A 24,050-nucleotide genomic window follows, 5' to 3' on the forward strand; every position below is an offset into this window, starting at 1 on the left:
CGAAACTATGTTGAAATCAATTGAATCATTATCTACGATGAGCGAAGGATCAAACGCGGATAATGCCACTGTTGATGTCGCAGAAGGGTGCGTTGTGAACGATAAGTTAACGAGCATCCAAACAATGGAAATTGTGGAATTGAAAACAGAACTTAAAAAGCGAAGATTAAAAATAACAGGTGAAAAAAAAGTATTGCAAGATCGTCTGAGAGCTTTCGTTGCCTTGGAGATTGAGCACGGTGAAGACGAGGAAGAAGAAGAAAATGAAGAAGAGCGCGACGTGTTCGAAACACCCGTGAGCGTCGACAGCGAGAACGTGCGTATTTCAGCGTTTATGGATGTACCAAAGTGCATGAGCACGTTCAGCGGTGACGACAGCCTCGGTATAAAAAGCTGGTTGGCGAAGTTTGAGGAGATGTCCAATCTTCACAATTGGAATGATAAGCAGCGCGTAATATACGCAAAGAATCTTTTACGTGGTTCGGCGAAATCGTTCGTCAAAGACGAAAGATGTTGTACAAGTTGGCAAAAAATGAAGGAAATTCTGAGTATAAAATTTGAGGAAACAGTGGACATGTACGAGGTGCATAAAGAATTGTTGGATCGAATCAGGGACGAAATTAAGTACAGAAAAGGGACAGATGATCTGCCGGTGATCGTGTCCAAAACAACGGGGACTCAAACAGTCCAAACAATTCACGAACGTGGTCATTACAATATTACTAAAACGGAGCAGCTAGTGAGGAAGGAGTACTGGTTTAAGGACTTAAGTCAAACAGTAGAAAAGGTAGTGATGAGATGCAATGTCTGCAAGAGAGAACGATCAAGAGCAGCAAGCAATCAAGAGGAGTTGTTAAACATCACCGAAAGGAATGAATCGCCATTCGACACCTATCATGTCCTTCATATCGGGCCATTGCCCCCTACAAAGAAAGGTCATGAGTGTATTTTTATAATAGTGGATGATTTCACAAAATTTGTTTGGCTGTATTCCACACCACGGACAGGTGTTACCAAGGTCATTAAATCTTTAAAGAAGCAGTCTGCACATTTTGGAAATCCAAGAATAATTATTTCCGATCAGGCTACGGCATTCATGGCAAGCGATTTTAGGGAGTATTGCACAACGGAAGGCATTCTGCATATTTGGGGCAGAGCTGGAATTCCATGGTCAAATGACCAGGTAGAAAGGCTAAGACGAACGCTTATTCCCCTAATAAGGAGGTTGGCTAGAGAAGATCCACACGATTGGTCTAAGCATCTAAAAACGACACAGAAATACTTGAATGCGACTCCTACTAGAAGTACGAACATTGCTCCATTTCAGCTAATGTTCGGAACACGGATAAGGATGCGAGACGATTGCCGAATGTGGCAGGTGATCGAGGAGGAGTGGGCTGCGATGTTCGAGGAGGAACGTACTCAGGTGCAGATAGAAGCAAGGTCAAGGCTCGCTAAGATTCAAAACACAAGTAGATGGGGGTTTTGCTTACGGTAACGCAAAATGACATCGTACAAGACGGGGGATCTGGTACCGATCAAAAGGCTGCAGGCCAGTCTCAGATTGAAAGATAAGTAGTATCTATGGGGCGGTAATCACAGCACATCTGGTCAGGAGGGAACTGTTCCATGTGAAAAGACAAGTCGAAAATATAGAATAAAATTTTTTCGTACAACGCTTCGTTCCAGAGAAAATCGAGCTTGAAAATTTGTCAAATGTACTTTAACTTAGCTAAGTACTGACTAGATAATAATGAATAAACAATCAGCAGTAGATTATTATACACGCGAAATTAAGTCAAAAATATAAAATAACATTTTTCCATTCAAGGTCTCGTTTTCAGAAAAAAAAGTTTAAACGCGTGTGCATGTGACATATTTTCAAATTTTTTTCTTAAAAGTGAAGCATTTTATGAAAACATGTTATTCTACATTTTTTACTTATTTTCACATGTAGTTTACTCTCTCGATTACTTACTCGTGTCCAATCTGGAATTAGCCAAATTTACATATACTTGTCAAATCTTCAAAGTTGATATTCACTCTTACAATTATCGCCCCAACTTGTACTTAGATGCTAAGGACGGCGATTTTTGTCCTAAGAAAGACGTCAAAATTTTCAATTGGCTCGATAATAAAGAATGTAGAAACATAATTCTTGCGACACACATTATGAGGAAGGTCGAAAGGTCAACACATTCGGACGACAGATACGTTCATAAAATGTATAACACCTAAGTGTCGAACAGTCACATGGAACAAATTTTCGTCCTCAGGCCAGGAAAAACCCGAGACCTAACTTTCTTCGACCATTAAAACTTTCATTCACTGTTAAAACCATCCTCCATCTTCTCCTCAGCATTGTTCGTTTCTACTACTTCTTGCCACCATCTCCGTTTTAAACAACCACTAGAAATATTTGTAACATTTCGAAGCAAAAATCTTGTAAGTAATTGGCCAGAATATATTATAAACACATTCATTTTTTTACACCTAACTTTCCGCACAAGGGGTAATTGGTATTTATGATATATACAGTTAGAAAAGTTTACATACAACTCGAACTTTAAGTATTTGACTTACCGAGGCAAACTAGAAGCGCAAATTATCACAGAAACGTACACATTTACAGATCAGCTTAGAATGACTATGAGTTTTAATATAGCAATGTATTTCCAGAATTAAAACAATGTATAAGAAAACTCATATAACTCACGAAACTCTCTTATACTGGAAATTATAAAATCTTTGATTTTGTCGGTGAATGAAACTGGAAACTTACGATGTTATGTTATGCCCATATGTTAAGGATAATCAATTTTTTAACAAGAAATAATGACGCAAAAATATAAGTACAACGTAGGAAACTTGTATCAGATTGAAATAATATAGTGCGAAGTTAGAATGGCGTAAGTTTCAAGTATAAAAGCTTTCGTAACTTTATGAATGAAGAAGAATGTATTTACAACTCGGGACAAAAAGTACTTGTGAATTTAAAACACTTTATGAACATGAATTGAACATGATTCCATACAACGTAAGATCAAATTAGCATATGCTAATAGTTTAAACGACAGAAATTCAATATCATATTGGATACTTGAAGCTTATAGAGTATATTATCGATTTCTTAGAAAAATAACACAATAAATAATAGTTATTCGAAATAAAGATACTAGTATACATTTATTTTAAAAACTGAAATAGATATCATAAATGTAAGTTAAGAATTGAAATAAAAAATTAAAATTTTAGAATGTGTAATTATTAATTATTCTACTAATATAATTACTATCTCCAAATTGAATTAAATGTTTTAAAAACATGTGTTTAAACAAGAAACAATTATTTAAGTCCAATAAAGTGCTGCTTGTAATATATATTAGACTTTGTATTGGTGGAACTATCAACTTCATAGAACTTTCTAATGAAATTGAAGTACATTGAGAAAAATGAGTAACTGTGACCGGGAAATTGCTTTCTCTACAGGATATAAGTAATACACAGGCTTCCAAGAGTAGTACCTTTGAATCGATTTTATTATACATCATTTAAGCAGTGATTTTAATTTGAGTTAATTGTTTTTATCTCTACGTACTCTACTTAATTAAAGAAGATACAGCAAATTCTGTTTCATAAATATTATGTTTTCATGATAAACAAAGTTTTTATGTAACTGAAATTATTTAAGATTCACATAGGAAGAAGGTTCTCTCATATATTTTTACACGTTACGTATACAATATCATTGTTACGAAAAAACTGTTTATATTTGCAAACTACAATATATAGTTCATATTTCCGTATCATAATGAAAATGATATGTAAATAAGATAAAATGAACAAAAAACACTACGGTGTCCAAATATTAATGTAACTGTATATATTGCTTATTATAAGAAATTGAGTAGTATCGATTGAGTACCGATGATGAATTTCGAAACCCAGTTTGATAGTAAATCACAGTTGTAGTAAGAGTAGGAGGAAAAATAAACAAGAACAGGAATTAAATCCAAATTAGTTTTATAACGTCAGAAACTAATAAGCGAAGAAAACGATGCAAGCAATTTCCTATCAACAGTGAAGATTCCGTCTCAGAAGCGGTGGATGCATTTAGATGAGAAAATTAAGCTTTTTCGTGAATGGAGCATTCGTACTTTCTCCTTGCAAACCATTCACTGCTGACTTCACCCTAACGGAACAAACAAGTAGAACGTACGACAGGATAATGGCATGAAAGATATCCTTGTAAGAAAGGGGTAACTTCTATATTACAGTCTTCGAACGTTGCGCCGTACCTTAAGTAACAACTTAATGGAATCGTTAAGGATAATGGCGAGAGTCACCCCTCTGCATTGGAACACTCGGATTCATTCACAGTATTGATTACTAGAAGTAAAATATACATATATACATATACAATATATATATTGTATATATGTGTATATAAATGTATGTAATATCGTGATATAGTATATTTACAAAGAATGGACAATAGAGATGTTAATCGGACAGAAAAAGACGATTGTTGTTCAACCTGAACTATTCACACCAAATGTACAGAAAACAGCGCAACTAAATAACTAGATAGCGACTCGACTTTTACCAAAACGCAATCAACACTCTCTCGGCAACGTCACTCGCAAAACTCTGTCCTCGCTCAACTCGCACTCCGCTTTTTTAATCACACTCTGTTTTTCGAATGACTCATCGTTCCTTTGTCTTTTTCTTAGCCCCACCACGCACGTGCTCCGCAACCGCTCGTAGTCAAAGTCACGTAGGCCTTTTTTTGCGTAACCTATTCGACCGAAAGACCGACGATACATTGTTGGGCCTGTCGGTGCTTCGACTTTCTCGCGACATTGTTTATAGTTCGCCCGATATCTCTTAGGCCTTTGTTCCACGATACTACATTCGGCCATCCTGCAATAACATCTGCCCTCAGATGTGCTCATCATCGCTGCTCGCACTTAGATCACTATCGTCAGCATTCCACCATTTCATGTGATCGGCTGCCGTGGAAGTTGTGCGTGGCCCTTCGTGCTCCCCCTCTCGCTGCACTATGTATCGGTCATTTCGCAGGACTTTTATCACCCGATACGGCCCAAGAAACTTCGGATGCAGCTTTAGCCCGGGACCTTTCTGCATCCTCTCGATTTCCACTAGATCTCCCGTCCTGTATGCTGTCGCCTTCTTGCGTCTCTTGTTATACGTCCACTTGTCTCGGGCTTGGATCTCTTCGATCCGTCTCTTTGCGTCTGTACGCAGCTGATCTCGTTCCTCTTGGAACACCGCGGCCTGTTCGTCCTCGATGCTACTGCTCCTCTTTCGCTCTTCCTCTATCTTCCTCTCCGCTGTTTGTTTACCCATTTCACTCTTGTCAGGGGCTTTGATCGTCGTGGCAGCATCGTGACATTTTCGTAGGCTCGGTTCGTACATGGAAGACGTTAACAACTTACCATCTACCGAGACTATGATCTCTTCTTTTTCAAAGGTCTTCACGTTCATCGTGTCCTCGACTGCACCTGGCCAGCTAAGTCGTCCAACTCTTCTTCCTGATCCTTTACTCTTTTCTCCAGCTCATGCTTCGCTTTCTTCAGCTGTGCTACTTCCTCCTCCGTTTTGCTACCAAATGTTAACTCCTCAAGCTCTTGGCCCAATGTCCGCAATCTTTCTTCCTTCAATTCGATTTCCAATCTTGCGTCACTAAGGTTCTGTTCTATGGTAAACTTCTCCGCGATCGCGATTTCTTTTTCTCTAGCTAATCTTTTACGTCGCGCTTTCTCTTGCCGCAGATCGTTCCTTAGATTCTGAGTTTCTGAATCAAATTTGCGCTGTTTCTTTTCCAGAAGATTATTCCTAGCTGTTTGTTCTTTCAACAGTAGTCTCAAGTCGTGCATCTCGCCATTCAGACTTTGCACGCGTCGTTTCCATTGTCCAACAACCTGACGTTGTTCCTCGACCTCTTCGTAAGCATCAGCTAATTTCTTCTCCAATTGCTTCTTAAATCCAACCAGTTGCTCAAGATCATCCTCATGTTGCTGGGCACTTACTACATTTTCGAACTCATCCCTCAACGCCCTCTTTAGCTTTGCCCAGGACTTCGCGCATCGTTCTTGTCGTACGAAGGCCTGAGCGGAGCCTGCGAGTAATTTCTTAGCATAGGCCACCATGTGGGCGTCTGACCAACCCCACACTTCTGCCATTTCCTCGAAGTCTTCCACCCACTGATTTACACTCAGCAGATCATCCCCGCTGAATTTCTCTAATGAGTCTTCTACGTCTTTAAGACTCAACATCGAACCGACACATACCTTCTGGTGATACTCATCGCGGTCCTGATACACCGCTCGCGTGCCTCTCCTGTATTCTCGCGCGCCTTGTTTATCGTCCTCGCCTTCACTTTCGTCGGAGCTCTCTTCTTCCGACGATACATCGTCACCATCCATGGCCGCTTGTAGCCGTGCGCGTAATTCTACTTTTCTTCCCGTCGTTTTTAAACCTAAACTAACGAGGCGCTCCTTCAACTCCTTCGTACTCATTTTCTTAAAATTCTCACCTTCGTTACAATCACGCTCAGCTCTCTGTACATTTTCTAAATCTCGTTGACCGGTTAGCTCTTCACCGCCCTTCGATCCCTTACGATACGATTGTCCAGCCCTACACGCCCGATTCAGCCTTGCCATCAGCACTGACCTCGCACCAGATATAGGGAGGTTCATTCGCGCGAGCTTACTCCTCAGCTCCTCCAGCGTCGAACCCTCTTCACCCGACAATCGTTCGTCCCCAACGTTTGCCATTTTTCACACTACACAAACTTAAGCAGTCAACGATATCGTCTTTTATCGCACCGCGTACCGGTAAATTCACAACTAGCTCGAATAGCTCTGTTAAACCGTTTCGTTTTCTGTCTTGTCCAATCCCGGCTGAGCCCCCAAAAAATGTAATATCGTGATATAGTATATTTACAAAGAATGGACAATAGAGATGTTAATCGGACAGAAAAAGACGATTGTTGTTCAACCTGAACTATTCACACCAAATGTACAGAAAACAGCGCAACTAAATAACTAGATAGCGACTCGACTTTTACCAAAACGCAATCAACACTCTCTCGGCAACGCCACTCGCAAAACTCTGTCCTCGCTCAACTCGCACTCCGCTTTTTTAATCACACTCTGTTTTTCGAATGACTCATCGTTCGTTTGTCTTTTTCTTAGCCCCACCACGCACGTGCTCCGCAACCGCTCGTAGTCAAAGTCACGTAGGCCTTTTTTTGCGTAATCTATTCGACCGAAAGACCGACGATACATCGTTGGGCCTGTCGGTGCTTCGACTTTCTCGCGACATTGTTTATAGTTCGCCCGATATCTCTTAGGCCTTTGTTCCACGATACTACATGTATATATATATCAATGATGAATAAAAATATTGACGCTGATTAGCTTTTCTACGCAAACTTAAAATTCTACGCAACTTAATAAATGGACTAAACAATTTAATAAATCATAAGATAAAATTGTTAAATTCTGAATCATCCTAATATTCCTTTCAAGATCTATTAAAAGTATTTGAAACTATACATAGATCAAAATATAAAATTTTCTTTATACAAAATGTTCTCGTCATATAGAATGCTTATAAAATACTGAACGTTGTCAGTGCAGAAAATTTTGGATAATCTCCTTTGTTCAAGAAACTAATCTCGAAACCTCAAACATTGTCCATACGTGTACAATACATTGGTCCATTAGCGTTAAAACGATATGAATGGTAAGTGTTTGGTATAAAGATAAATTGACAACATTGTATTTACGAATAGAATTATGTGCATCTATTTCCGTCTCGAGGTTGCAGGATCCGAATTAACCTTGATAGTGCATGATCCTATCGTGAATATTGCCCATACAGGACAAATGGTTTGATCGGATAAACGATGGGCCAGTTCAATATGTTCCAACTTATCGACTATTGACTTCAATCGTTCTGTTTGCCATTCGAATGTGGCTCACCGAGAATATGAATATCACCCCATAATTATACAAACGACACACTTATCCAATATTTTTTATTGACCCCTTAAAACTATCCGATCAAGTTTCGAATTTATGTTTTCCACTATTACAGACAAGAAAAACGAAAAATACTAAATATAATAGGGTAGATGGAGAAGGATGAACCAAGAGGATGAAAAGTAAGCGGAGGAGATAAGAGAAAGATATAAAACCGGAAGGTCGTCCTAAGCCGTTATGTAAGGACTATGTACAATAAATAATAGTGAAAATAATAAATCTTTTATAGAAAGTTAATTAATTTTATCCGAAACACAGTCTTCTTTTTTACAAATGTATCAAAATTTGATAACAGCAATCTTCACGGATATTAATTTATACTACCTATTATAAATGCATTCTATTACACTGAGCATTCTCATCGTGGACATGAATAACCTTAGAAACAGATTAGAAGCAGATTAGATTAAACACACAATATAAACAAAATTTTCTCGTTTTATTTTACGAAACAAAATTAACGGCGCCCTAGTTTTAGAAAAATTTCCACATTACAGAAAATATAATTACTTTAAGATTGCTTCCTAACATAGTAGCTTCAATGAAAGGTTAATGTAGAAAGAAAAAGGCATAATGTTAAATTATTCTTGCAAAACTAAATTTCATTAGTGCAATTTATATCGCGAAAAGTGTCTATTTTCCAGTTTACAATTACAATGTATCATTAGAATGAGCCGAAGGTAAAAAATATTTGAATTGTTAACCACATTTTTTAAATATTTATTTTATTCATCCAGAATAGCTTAAGGTTGTAATAACTTAATAATGCAAAATTGGAATTTCTGTAGATTAGATTACTACACTAGGATATAGGATAGTACTAGTATTGATCCTCGGACACTCTGATTGGTAAGTAGAATCACCATAATGTTAGACTTAGGAGTTGGTAAGTAGAGCAGTAGCAAATTGACCAAGTAGAATATGTATAATCATATTAAAATAAACATTAATACATAATAGTAAAAACAATAGAAATAAAAGGAAATGAAAAGCTACGCAAATAAGTTCCAGAAAAAAAACGAGACATTAGCTACACAACTAATTGAATTAATTAATTAAATGACACATAAATGAATATGATCTCTAACAGAAATATCTATTGATACGTTGAATTAATTTAACGTGAGGGAATTAATATTATTCAAATAATCGAAAATTTGTAAAACTACAAATTTGTATAACTAATGGTCTAAAATGTACTAGTATACAAATCGGAACTTCTCAAGGATTTACGTCAGTGCAACAATTGAAGCATGAAATTGAATATGCTTTACGTGGCCTCCGACCGATATCAGATCTTGTTGAAAAAATCTTTAAAAGCTTGAAAATCAAGTTACGAGTAAGTTCACGTACTACTAATGGTGGCCATATAGAAGTACGTGCACGGACACGCATATTAAGAAGCATTAATGAGAATGGTGCTATTTTATGGGTTTGAAGAAGGAATGGAAGACGAAGAGACTAGGTAAAAAATATCGCGAATATACTGTCGGAAACTGAACTTTAGCGAAAAATATTTGATTAACATTCATGAAAAATTAACATTACCATTCAAGAAGAATGATTTTGTAGATCAATATCTTATGCTTGAATTGAAAGTCGAGATCAATTTTACAGCACATCCTTGTAACAGGTTTTCATCAATTTTAGAAAAAATTTCTTGTACAATCCGGAATGTATATGTTTTTGCATCGTGTTATTAAAATATCGACAGTTAGCTAAAAGAGTGACATATCTAGAAAGAAGTTTTTCGGGAAATCGATTTTAAATGGAAAGTTGAAGTGGAAAATTATTAATAACTTGGTCATTTAGAAATGAAAAAATTTTATTCAAAATCCAACACACAATAACTTCTTTATATTTCTACAATTTTTATCGACCGTTTTTGCGCTTTAAGAGTCTTTAATAAAATATTGTTAAAGCGATAGCATCGAGTAGACTAACGTCGCGTTAATATCAAAATGTCCATCTCCGCAAAGTCGAGATTAACGAAACCTTGATAAATTTTGATTTCTGAAATTCTCTGAGCTCAATCCAAGCCGGTAAAATAAAAAAAACGAATGAATGTGAACAAGAGAACAAAGCAGCCGTCATATGATGCTTAGAGCTAACAGGAGGTAAGTTAACACTTTGGCTGACTAAAATGGAACTTTTATAATTTCCACTTTTCCCCGAAAAAAGCGCTGCATTCGATTTGTAAGGTTTTCTTCGTTAAAATCAGCTTAAACAAACTCGATACTACTTTAACTTAAAAATATATAGATCATATATATATATATACATATATATAATATATATATATTACATATCTTAACGTTTGCAAAAATATTCGGCTGTAATCAAACTTTTACTGATTAAATGTAAAATCAAATAGCAAAAATACTAATTTGTGAAGAAAAAAAGTAGTAGATTTGTATTATGGCAGTTGTTACGCCGGGCGACCCTCTGCCTGGCCCAGGTCACACACCGCGGGCCAGACGGACACCAGATGTCCGCTCTTCCGTACGGCGTACCCTCAATAGCCTTAAGTATCTCCCATAAATCTCAGGAATTTCCTAGTAGAGGTCCTTCAAACCAAACAAACGTCTGTTTCCGAAGAATTTTTAAAGACTCTTGTCTACCACGGCTTGACAAGGGAAAGTTAGTTTTTCTCACGTATGCTGCAACTTTCCTCCCACTAACCACTTTCTCTCGAGGGCGGTTAAGACCCTTCGTTTAACCAATTAACAACGAAGCCTATTCCCTCACTCTCCTAACTAAAATCGTCACCAACAAATCCGATGGTCCCGTGCGCTAGACACACCGATCCTTAGCTTTCCTCCGACACAGCATCGTCACTCAACTTCACTTCTTCTACATCGTTGGAAAAGTCAACTACTAAGTCTACCGCTAATGCCTATCGGGGCAGTCTAAGCATAACGCGAGAGTCGGTCTCGGTATTGTCGAGCATACATTTCCTCTCCTAAATATCTTATAGTACTATGTCCACTAATACATTAAATCCAATTATAAGAGCCCTGCTCTAACGTACATATCTATCTTATCTTCGTGCGATAAGTGATTATCTATCTATCTATGCTCATCAGTGTAATCTAAGTGTTGGAAATATATAATTTATAATTCTGTGAATCACAGTGTTATACAAACTCAATCACCCCTATTATCTCAACGGAAATCAGGGGATCGATCAAGTCGTGGCGTCGATTGTTATAATCGTAACGGGAATTTACGGCTCCCGTTGACGTCTCTCCTAGCGACTACGTCTCCCCGCGATTGGTCGAATAAACAGCAGTATTTTTCTTCATACAGTTATAATCAAGCTGTCTACCGTATTAATAATTTTGTTCTTCATTGTACTTGTCCAACGACCCTACTAGTTCCTCTATAATGATGCTATTCGTCACTTTACGATGTCACTGTATACCATGATGGACCTAGTTGTTCATCACCATATATCATCAATAATAATTATCATTGAAAAGATAAAGTAGTAAAAGTAATGTAAATAAATACGTAATTTTATATGGTATGCAAGGAAAAAGTCGTAGACGCTGGAATAATTAATTTTAGTTTTTAGCCAAAACAGTAACCCAATCCGCAAAAACCATATTGTGGTTGAGGAAGAATGAAAGTATAATGTATAGATAAATGAATATACTTGATCTGATTTATTTCTCTATTGATTTTGTCTGTAAATTTGTAAAGATGAGAAATTCTTAAAGTCCACAGCGTGCAACAGATAAATGATGTAAATGGTAAAATTATCAAAAACGCGGCTAGTTCTAGTGTGATATATATATATATATTCCTATTGGAAAATATATATCGAAGAACAAAATTAAAAATAGATATAATACAAAAGAGAGTAAAAAGGAGATCGTATGATTTAATATTAAAAAATACTTGAAACTTTCTAAAAAGTTCGCAAGCACTTTACTTGGCGTATCGGCCTAACAATGAGAATAAAGCAAGCGGTGCTGTTCGTTCGATATCAGAGAATTCATGGCACGGTGCAACCTTCACTGAAAGTCAATCTCGAAACTTCTTGTCACATTTCTCCTACTACGGTACGATATAGCCATCAATTCAAGCAATCGTAAAGTTATGTACTTCAATGTATTAATATACGTATGAACCTACTGATACTATATTTCAATATTATATTAGCATTTCAATCGTACTATTAAAAATATGCTAGCCAAGAGCTCTACAAATACATAAATTATCAACGTTACAATATTTATAATCAATTCAATTAATCTTAAACATTATAGTAGTCATGATCAAAATCAACGCTCCATTATGACTTTGTAAAAAATAATATTTTATTGCAAAATGAGCTAATATTATATAATTTGGTGAATACCTTTAATGCTTTTCAAACTTCAATATGTTAAAAAGGACTATTTGAATAAGCAAAATATCAGAAAAATAGCGTTGCAGATGATTAGAAGTAATTCTAATTTTACTTTACAAGTCAAATTCAACATCCAAACCTAAACCTAAGCCTAACTTCAATCTGGAAAAACTCCACAAAATAAGAATCTACGACATATTTAAAGCCATAAATGAGATTCATAAATATGATACAGGAATTAAAATCATTCTTCATTTGTTATTTTTAGTTATTTGAATTTATTATCGATATATATTAAATCAAGCTTCTTTCTTAATTGTTTTCCGTTTATATCCTGTCGTTTAATTTGCATGTATATAGTTAGTTTTAGACTAGGTTTCAGTTTAGTTCTAAAGTAAAATTAAAAATACTGAGAATTGTTTGCGATATTTTTTCAAATAATTTTTTACCTTTTCAAATAGCCCTTTTTATTCCAGGTAGAAAAGGTATTGGAAATTGGAATTGGATGTATGAAGGGATCCTATAATAAAATTGAAAACAATGTAAAGTGTTTATATAAAAAAAAATTTTAATATTCGTTGATACATAAATTATTTCTGTTCTTTAAGTCATAAATAACATAATTAAAACTCTATAAATAATAATAAAGAATTTTTGCACTGAGTTCTAGAAATAAATATATTCTTTGTTTAATGCAAATAAATAAAAAAAAATGTCCAAAAAGATCCGAAAGGATTGATAAATAATAAAATAATAAAGGTACTAAAACAGTATCCTAAAAAGGGAAAACAAAAGAATAAACAAATAAATTAAGTATGATCAAAAAAGTCAATCCTTCCTATGTTCAAACAATATGTTGAAAGCAGATTACTCAGGCACTAGTTAAGATCTGACGCTTGAAGTGCAAATTTCATTGCATCTTTTACTTGGAGAGCCACTTGTGCATGCATATAAATGCGTACGTACTTCACAAAAGAAAATATTTGGAAAGAACATACGTTTTCATGGCGTATGATTTAAACGTAGCATAATTAATAAGCAAATGTTTCGAAATTTCAATATTTTTTAATTTATATACAAGATTCTTACATGTTCGCGCGTTTCTGTAATAAATTTGATATTAAATAATCAGGGCTAACATAAAACGGTAGAGAAAGTTTTATAAATATTATTATATATTTATGTCATAATTCGAACATTCCAACGTTTGCTCTTAGTTTAATTTCATTTAGAAAAAATTCTTACAAATTTATAAAAGATTATTCAATAGTAAGTAAAGGTATTTAATTTAAGCTTCAAGATCAATTAAAAGGAAAAAACAAACAGTTTTTCATTATTCTGAAATAAATCTTTCTATTGTTTAACATATTTGATAGTAAGATATTATTATTATTTCGTTAAGTATTAATCGACCAGAAAGAGAATAAAATTCAATAAAAGATTACAAACTTTAAACTTCATGAATAATACACCGATATTATTTAATTTGCAATTATTAATATATAAGAATATGTTTTAAAATATGGACAATTTCATTCATTGTGATCTATTGAATAATCATGAACACAAACGTGTAGACAAATCAAGTATAAACACATACCCTCTTCTATGAAAAGATCATCACAGAAACCATTGATAAGTTTATTAATAGCACTAGAGAAAACACAATCACACGTAAAAGGATAATATTTCTCTCTCCCTCTCTCGATTTTGAGAACTCTTGAAAAAAACGATGAAAATCCACCACAAAACAAACAGCCAATTTAAAGTAAAACGAGAGAAATGTAGTATTGAAGCGCGTCAAACTGTTCCTTTACGATGAATCTCGGTACTCTTTCCATTCAAGTTCTCCGGGGAATCTGGTTTATGATTGTCAGTATAAATCGCGTGCGACAGCAACAACACATGAAATCACAAGAACGTTTTAAAAAGCAATGAATCAAATATAAAAACACAAATCTATTTTCAACTTCCAACTAATTGAATGAATAGTATTGACGATCGTTTTCTGTGATGGAAGAATAGAAAAAGTCACAATAACACGATATAGCTAGTGTACCGACGAGATAGGCGCTGAATGAACTGGAAGGGCGAAACCAGAAAGACAAGAAAGAACAGAAGAGCATCACGACGACGCGAAGGCTGACGACGCACTGACTACCCGCCTGGCTGCTCCCGACAGCCGAACACTTGGGAGAGAACACCCATTCTCCCATTCCAATCCATTCTCCCCTACTGCACCGACACGCTCTGCTATGCCAAAACCCATCCTCCCACGCGATCCTCTCCTCTACTACTACCCTCTACACACCCTCGTCTTCAGTCTTTACTGATCGGAACCGAGTGATCCACTTTGCCAAACATCGAACACCCTACGACATACTTGTGGCTATTAACACACTACTATGTTACTTGGCAAATTATTAGGTCGTTTCGCATAAGTTCTTTATCGATTTTCAATCAAATATTGCTCACTGTAAGTTGGTCTGTATCTCATCGCAATCGAATATATTTTAAGTTGCGAAAAATCTTCAATTCTGCTCCCTGTAAATTGATCTGTATCTTATTGCAAATAAATACATTTTAGGTTGTAAGGAATCTTAAACGCTGTTCACTGTAAGTAGATCTTTATTTCATTGCAGTGTAGATCGATTCTTTTCATCATCGATTTTCTATCAAGCATTGCTTTCTAAAATAGTTAAAACATCGATAGTTAGAAAGTACTCAAAGTACTGATAACGCGTTGGTGTTTTTTAAGCAGATAAATCTACTCGATTCCATGTAACTAAGTAGAATTGAATCTTGCAGACATATAAACGCTGATTATGGCGGTTAGTAATGGCTTTATCGTAAATGGCACTATCTTAAAATAAACCCATAGGTATTGCTTTCTGTCAGATTTTCTGAATGATATTTTATCAGTAGATCGTCTCCCAAAGGAATGGAACCTGACTAAAAAATAGTAAAGCATAAATAAATATTTTATAGTTACAAAATATTTTTAATTAACCAGATTTTTTTATGCATTTCCTATCACTTCCCATATAAATGACTACTAGTCGTAAGCTCATAACTTATATCATATAAAATTATGTAAAATTCGTTTCGGATCAATATAAAAATTCTTATATTTTTAACATTATTCTTTAGTATTTAAATGTAAATGTATCTCTCTGAATAGATTATTACAAACTACAAGCATTACGATCCTGTTCTGAGGCTACGAAAATTACGCGAGTAATACGTGCTATACTAATTGTAAGCAAATCGTACACTGAACTTGTCACGGCAACTGTATATGGAGATACGGATGGTGTTACGCCCTTTTTAGTTAATTATAGTTTAACGGGTAACCTCGTACGCTGGTGGAGCTATTAATCTTTCCCACTCGAAAATCCCATACGGCAAGTTGCGGTAGGTTGTTTTGAATTTCACTGAGTGAATAGATTTAATATTACATTTATGATTACTTTAATCGAGTGTCGTGAAATTATATTGCAGCGACGAATAGCACAAAATTTAACTTTTACTTACGGTTTTAGCTACGGTTCATTGCTAGTTTGTAATGTGTCTGATTCCATATGTCTGATCACATATTGGATTTACTTAGAATTACAAAGCTTTAAACCTCGTTCAGATTAATCGAGCGACTTGAAGTTGACATAATATATATCAGATCAAGTAAATAACAAGTTTAGGCTAGTAAACTAGTTTCAAGTTACTTGAAGTTGGGTAACTTGAGTAATGTAAACGAGGTTTCAGGGATAATTTTGCAAATTTTTCAGACGTTTCTAAAAGATGTCTCAAATATAACTTCGTTATCACCGATTTATGTTTCATTTTGAGTTGCGAAGTTATTATTTCAAATTTTTATGGTAAATCGTCAATTAGCTTGTGTAAAATGTATTCTGTAAATTGTAGTGCAAGAGAGGCGACCCGGTGTTCTATAACTCAAAATAAGACGAAAGTCAACAATAACAAAATTGCGTTGGGAGCTTCATTTTCCAGAAAATTCAGTTTGAAAACTTGTTAAGTGCTGACTAATTCCTGACTATGCAGGAGTGAACTATTCTACATGCGAATATAGGTTGAAAATATACGACAAAATTTTCTCATTTGAAATCTCGTTTTCGAGGGAATCGAATTTGAATTCGTCGAGTATACGTGCACCAGGCTAATCTCTGACTAGACACATGTTTGAATTCGATTTTCTCAAAAATGAAATTTTCAATGCAATTTTGTTATTTCTGATTTTCGTCTTATTTTGAGTCATAGAATCTTCTTAATTTCATTTATATCACGACTTTCCAGACACAAATAAAACGAGTTATAAAACACATTACACGTAGGATCTCATTTATCCGATCTCATCGGGGAATAACCAGCTCATATATAATTGGAGTTCATATAACAGGAACGCAATTCTCACTGGAGAATTACTCATATTAATTACTCAGAAAGTTACATTAATCATATATCTGAAAACTAAATGTAACAAATGCCCTCGTGTCAGAGTACACCTGATTATGCATTATTTTAAAAGAAGGCGTACATAGAATGTCTTCAAGTTTAACAGCCAAATATTTTCAGCCTATTCTAACTGCAGTGGATCTAATCAAACAGAAAAGCAATGTATATAGATCATTTAAAATTTTATTAAAAAGTTATAATAAAAATTTAACGTTCAAAATAATATCAACTCTAATCTCATGCTATCGAACTTTTATGTCTTTTTTACTTTAAATACGAAGATCAAATCGTTTTGTTATTTTAAAATCAAAATAAAACCCTATCAGTAGACAAAAACATGATTTAAACATATATCATGTTCTTCCTCTGCAGTCTTCAACTGCCATACAAGCATCTAGCTCTAACAGGATATTTCCACTAGCAAACGATACGTTTAGCCAAAAGCGGTGAATATATACTCTTACTCGTTCGACACTTATCTTAGGAAATCTGAGCTTTAAACTCTAGGACAGTGAAAGTTATATACTCTCATCCGTACGTATTAGAACACTTGCTGATCTCGTACAAAATATGGTAACTATTCTAGATAGTTAGAGAAATAAATCGATTAACATTTTGCATTTATACTAGACGACAAAGATTCAAAATACATGGAAAAGTAGTGTGAAAACTAGTATTTTTAAGAATTAGAGGAATTATACGTATATTATCTAAAGGTATTATATCTAAATCCCATTGAAAAAATTTGATATAAAATAAATGCTCTAAAATGAAAATCCGAAATGAAAATATAATAGATTCTAACAGAAGAAATAGAATGTAATATTCAATATTATAGAATGTTTAATAGCAGGTATGAATATTAATATTGAAGAAAACTATGATTGATAGATATGGTGGATATAAGCGAAGAGAATATTTAACTGTATTACGTATAATTGGTGAAATTTTTATCGCTATACTCAATGTATATATACACAGTTTTTACAATATAAGATTCCAAACGAGATAGTTTCTTAAAAATTTTAATAATTTCCTAATAACAATTTATCAAATTAACTTAATTTTTCTAATACTTCTTTGCATTGGCAGCTTGTGTTAGATTTATCAATATGAAAGAATAGTTTATTGAATATTTTTGGAAACTGTATTTTCGAAAACTGTATTTTCTGACGTAAGTATATCTCTTATTCCCCGCAATGTGGCAAATGTAAATGGAATAATCCGTTAATCTCGACTAAAAGAACTCGTTAATTTCGTTTCCATAATTTCCGTCCTCACCCTAATTCTCAGAAACAGTCGGATAGAAGTAACTTAATTATTCCCAAGCTAAATTCAAACCAGTAAAATAGAAAAGAAACTAGTAGAAATCAACGGAGGAACAAAGCTGCATTCAGCGCACCAAGTTAGAGACAAATTAACAAGAAAGATAACTTGTATCGTTTTTTTTTCCTTTTTAGTCACCTTTAATTAAAATTAATCGAATATTAGCTTATTCAATTTGAAATAATTCTATTAGATCCATACTTTAAAACTCGTTTCAATATATCAAAACTTTATCGCAATTCTTTTTATTGGGGAAAAAATAGAAATGATAAAAATTTCATTTCTTAGCAAGTGAAGTGATATCAAATCGTTCATCAGATCCGAGAGGCTTGGCTTTGTTCTTTGGTCCACTGTTATTCCCTCTTTTTATCCTCTGATCTGAGCCGAGCTCGGGAAATTGCAGGCGTAAGAACTTGCCAGGAATTCGTTAATACCGTCTTTAAAATCTTCACCGTATCGAAATTCACGGGTCATTAGCGTATTTGGTGAGTGAATTCCAAACTTTCTTTCCTTCGTGTTGCTTTCTTTTAACTTTGTTTTAATTGATTTTTCATATATAGTATTTACTAATAAACTAGCCAATATACGTAAGTTTAATTTTCTTTAACATAAATTTTTACATTTTACGATAGGAAAGACGAGAGAAATTTATCTAAGAATCTAAACATAAATCTGAATCTAATTTTAGTATTATAATACATAGTTAATATTTTTCTTGCATTAATTTTTTAAAAACAAAAGGACTAACAACCTTGGCGGAATTGATTAATTCTGTATGCTTCATACATCTCAAAAGTCGCTTTAAACAAAAAGAACAAAAAGCTTTTAATCATCGTGATTTCAAATTTCAGTTTACACAAGTCAAGTTATTTGACTAGAAGTCGACTGACTTTAAGTAAATAATCAATATCTAAAATATTAAATAAAGAATATCTAAAATGGCTTAATTAGACGTATATATTTGTGAAATGTCTGTGAGAATGATAAAAACTCTGATTGAGTTTGTAACGCGAATTCGTCGCTAGTGGTCACTCCACGCTAGCAAGAATTCACACCTGGTAATTGAGACGGTGGAACCATTCACTCACTACTACTCTATCGGTTCGACTGAAAGAATGAAACAATACACAACACCGATCCTTTGTCACGAGTTCCTTTATTACGAACAGTCCGTTATACACAGGGTGTCCCAGTATTATGGTACAACCTAAAGGAGGCGATTGTATATAAGAAAATATATCGAAAATATGGAACAAATGTTTTTCATTTGAGCTTTTGTTTTCGAGAAAATCGATTTTGAATTTCCTCCGAGTACGCATGCACTTGACTATATCGTGGTTAAACGAATCACCATACACACCATATGCCGTAGGTTTATGAGTAATAATAAGACATATAATTCTTAAGATTTTATTAATGTCAAAATTGTTGAAAATGTTGGCCACCGTACTACATACACAGGTGTGCTCTCTGAATTAAATTTTCGTGCACGCTTTCCAACATATTTTCCGTTTTTAGTTCTGCGAACACCAAAATGACCATCGCGTTTAATTGTGGAAAACTCGTGTTGCCATCGGAATAAACTTTTGATTTAATATATACGTTTCTACATAAATGGATAAAGTAAATAATGGTTTGTATCGATATTCATTTAACCACAACATAGTCAAATGCATGCGTACTCGGAGGAAATTCAAAGTCGATTTCCTCGAAAACAAAGCATCAAATGAAGAAAATTTATTCCACAATTTGTATAATCACTGTCCCAGGTTGTACCATCAATACTGAGACACCCTGTATGCAAAAGAAGAAACAAGTTAGACATAGAGCAAAATTAGAACCATAGATATGACAGCGTTAATGGCACTAAAAAGTACCATGTCGCCTTTGATATAGAACTTTATAAAATCACCAATATTTTATATATTACGTTATATATGAAATGTATTAATTTCATTTATTTAATTTTAACGCGTATCTACATTCGTTTACCCGAAAAAATCCCTCAGAAATTAATATTGTTGCAAGCGTTTGACAAAGAAAATGAATCGTTAAAGCTATTTAATAGTCAGAATGTGGAACGTCAAAGCTATTTGATAGTCACAATATGAGATGCCAAGACCAATGCGGATCGTGGCAGAAAATTAAGACAATCGGTCTTTACCGATATCCGACATATTGATTGTGTATAAAGAAATGATAGAAATTTTCAATTGCACCTTACATTGTACATATACTGCATAGACTGTAGCGAATAACAACTTATTTAAAAATGATCGAACCAATCGATTCAAAGAAGAGAACCGATCCCGTAACAGTATTATGACAAACATTTTAATACCATCATTTTCGCAATATGAATCTCTTAAAAGCTGATATTTTCATTCTGCTGTGTTAAAAAACTGCGAATGCAATTTTTAATAGATGGCTAATCCATTACACACTGCGAAATTTCTATCATCGCAATCTAATGCATACGTACTTATATGTATATGCTTGTGTGATTCATGTAGAAATGTAATAAAAAGGAATTTCTTTACTGTTAATGTTAGTAATTTCGTTGATTGAATTCAATATAATTTCTGAACTTTCCATAGAGGGCATAACGAACCTGTGATTTTTTACACGATCGGTATTTCAGAATGTGAAACACGATGTCTCATGAAGTGACAAATCACGTACCTCGTCTACGAGGATATTATAGAATATCACCTACCACCTAATACATTCTTTTATTCGATATCTCGTACGCAACATTCTTTTATCATTACACTAGTGTCATTCCCAACGTTACCGATCTAGCGTAGAATAAGGTTATAACATTTGTAGTGGTTAGAATTGAAACTAAATTTTCATAAAGAAAAGGAAATGGAATATTGTATATATGGAATATTAAACAGCATATAGAATGGTTTCTGAAACAAAAAATAACTAATTCTGAGTAAGTAAGCTCAAATGTCCTTTCGTAACAATTACCCTTTTTTGTTTTAATCATTTTCTTTTATACACGTTATTTCACTCTTGATTCTTTAATTACACAAATATATATTTAACGTACTAAATATATTAATATTCGTATTCTGTAACAATTTTATTTATTGGGTTAATATTTACACAAAATTACAACTGAAAAAAGAGCGTATAACACATCAAAATATAATCCGATAATTACATTTTAACCAGTATTGTGAACATATAACGCAATTTAAATTTGAATTAAATTAGACATTAAAAATTTGTTTTGAACACAAAGAATGAAAAAAGAACTCGATTAAAATCACATGATTCGTTTCTAACCAAATAAAATAAGATCGTTTTACTATAACTTTAAGTGCAAGAAGCAGCAATGTATAACTCAAATATTTCACCAGAACATTTTTTATTATAACACTTTATGACAATTTCAAGTAATTAACATCAAATTGAAAATACTCATTAGTATGAAACATATGTAGTCTTTAGCGGTATTTTCAAGAAGAAACATTCCAAAAGGCAATAAAGCGCGCTGAAAAAGAAATCAATTTGGTGGCCAAAAGGGCCATCAAAATACCTACTCGATGTAGACCCGATCAACAAACCGTAAATGGAATACCTCTTTTGTCTCGCAACACTAATTTACTAAATTAGCTTTAGAACAGCTATAAAATAGAAAATTCGTCAAATAGATCACGGATGTAAATAAGGGTGCTTTATTATTCTGCTATACCGATTAATTTACTACTGATAGAACAAGAAAAAAAAAACAGATAATTCCCAAAAACACACAACACAGCAAGGTGTTTTAATCGTTTACGCAACGCTAATAAATAGTAATCTATGCACTCATATTTAAATACACGCAACTGTAATTGTGAAAGGTCTTAAAGCAAATATATTACAAGCTATTGTTACATGATCACCTTTCGTGCAAACTTTTTAGCTGTAGTACATGATACAGGAAGTGGAATAGACACGTCCATAGTCCCAGTGAAATGATTTGGGGCATTTTATAAACGCAATACTAAAAAAGCGCGATCATTCGTTAATGTAACACTAAATAGAATGGTAATTAAAACAATCATGATGGAGGAATATCACAACATTCCTTAATTCTTTTCTTCAAATTGTTATACGGATGAAAAGCTATTTTTAATATTAACCAGATTTATATGACCATAAATTGCAACTGTACAAAATTAATTAATTCCTTTTTATTAATTCAAATTTTAAATAAGAAAAAATTCTAATACTATTCTGTAAGAAATTATAGTAATATAATATATAAAGAAAAAATTCTAAAAGCAATCGCGATCATTCGCAACGTTACAGCAAACACGATCATTTCTTCGCGACACTAATACATAGAACAAACCGATGTTAGTAGTTTTTCGTAGCTCTAATTCGAAACGTAATTAACACTCGTTCGCAACTCTAATCCAATTCGTAATTAATCACTCGCAACACTAACAAAACAACCGCGATTTGCCCAAATTAGTGGTAAACCAAACTGTACATCGCCCAAGAAACAAACTACTACTACTACTATTACTATTACTAAATACTAGAAACACTGTTACGAGTACAGTGACAAAGTAACAAGAGTGATCTCCGATCTTGTTGATAATTCATAGAACGGGAAGCCATTAACCTGTTAACTGCAGGATTTAGTTTCAAAAATCCCTTACGGGGTGCGTAATTAAAATCAAACAATAACGAATATACACGTCAAACGCAAAAGCCTACTTACAGACGAAATCCCGAGACGCCTCTAACACTCGAGTTTAGCACACTACTTTCACGCTCTAATTTACATACTATTTTCCTGAAATCGTTTAACCACGGCTAGCGAAAATTGCGTAAAACACGATATAAATACGTGTATATCTCAATTTTGATTATAAATGTTTATAATTGAATGAGTATATGCGCCTACTAAAAAAATGATATTACTGTGATAAAGTATGATTAGTGTATCTATTTTTATCTAACGGGCTAATGATCTTTCATTTCGCATTTCCACGGCTTATTACAAATTATTACAAATTATTACAAATTATTATGATTTTATGCTTTACTTTACTAATTTAATTTAAGGAATCATTAAAATTCCAATACTGAAATAAGAAAATTAAGAATGAAAAGGACTCTATGTATCTATCAAAAAAGAAGTTCAAGCTTAGTAGAATGTAATAATTGACGCCAAGTTGAATATTAATGCGAATAGCCTCGGGTGATTCCTTTGTCAAAGTATATTTTCAACAAAATGAAAGCAGTGTTTCAAACTTGTTGCTTTGATCCCAAAATCTGGCTGTCGCGAAGTGCCTTCTTGCATTTGATATTCAGTAGCTACATGGTTATACGGAGAAATTTGAACTTCAACAGCTTTATGTTTGAAATAATATCCGAGTTTATAACATAAAACATTACACAACAATGTTATTAGATCTTAAGATAAAATATGATTAAATCAAAAACATTACCATAAAATAACTGTAGTGAAATCGGAGGATATCCGATTTCTCCGTTATATTCCGTTTTAATAATTCCAACATTCATTATCTATTGAAATATTCACATTTCATCTATTTACACATATTCAGTGAGCTTTCATCGATACTATTGATATGCAATTTTAATCATCAAAATTCGCGATATGCAAAAAGACCTACCCTGAACTAATAAATAAAACGCATAAAAAGGAAATGTTGCTACTCACGGGTATAACAAATATCCGTAGTCGTTATGCTCGCTAAAAATTCTGCGTAGTACAACCAGTTATCCGTGTCGATACGGACCTTTCATCCTACGACATGATTGGGTAACCAAAGGAACGAAAATGCATGAGA

General features: G+C 33.9%; 1 protein-coding gene and 1 long non-coding RNA gene across 12 annotated transcripts in view; one reads left to right on the top strand and one right to left on the bottom strand.

Moving 5' to 3' along the window:
- The window catches only part of LOC126869691 (uncharacterized), an 86,045-nt gene extending 74,844 nt beyond the window's left edge, over nucleotides 1–11,201 (top strand). Inside the window, exon 2 of the long non-coding RNA XR_007690971.1 lies at nucleotides 10,498–11,201. This is a non-coding gene — a long non-coding RNA (uncharacterized LOC126869691). The remainder of the gene's footprint in view (nucleotides 1–10,497) is intronic.
- Nucleotides 1–24,050, bottom strand: part of LOC126869687 (trace amine-associated receptor 9) — a 106,808-nt gene that overhangs the window by 80,988 nt on the left and 1,770 nt on the right. For 2 of the 11 annotated variants that reach the window (XM_050626547.1, XM_050626545.1), the window contains exon 1: nucleotides 14,030–14,587. The exons of the other annotated variants lie outside the window; for them this stretch is intronic. The gene's annotated coding sequence lies outside the window, so the exon portion shown is untranslated. Of the gene's footprint in view, nucleotides 1–14,029; nucleotides 14,588–24,050 lie in introns of those variants that run through there. 11 annotated transcript variants of the gene reach the window in all.

This window comes from Bombus huntii, chromosome 9, assembly GCF_024542735.1.
Source record: "Bombus huntii isolate Logan2020A chromosome 9, iyBomHunt1.1, whole genome shotgun sequence".
NCBI classification, from domain to species: Eukaryota; Metazoa; Arthropoda; class Insecta; order Hymenoptera; family Apidae; genus Bombus; species Bombus huntii.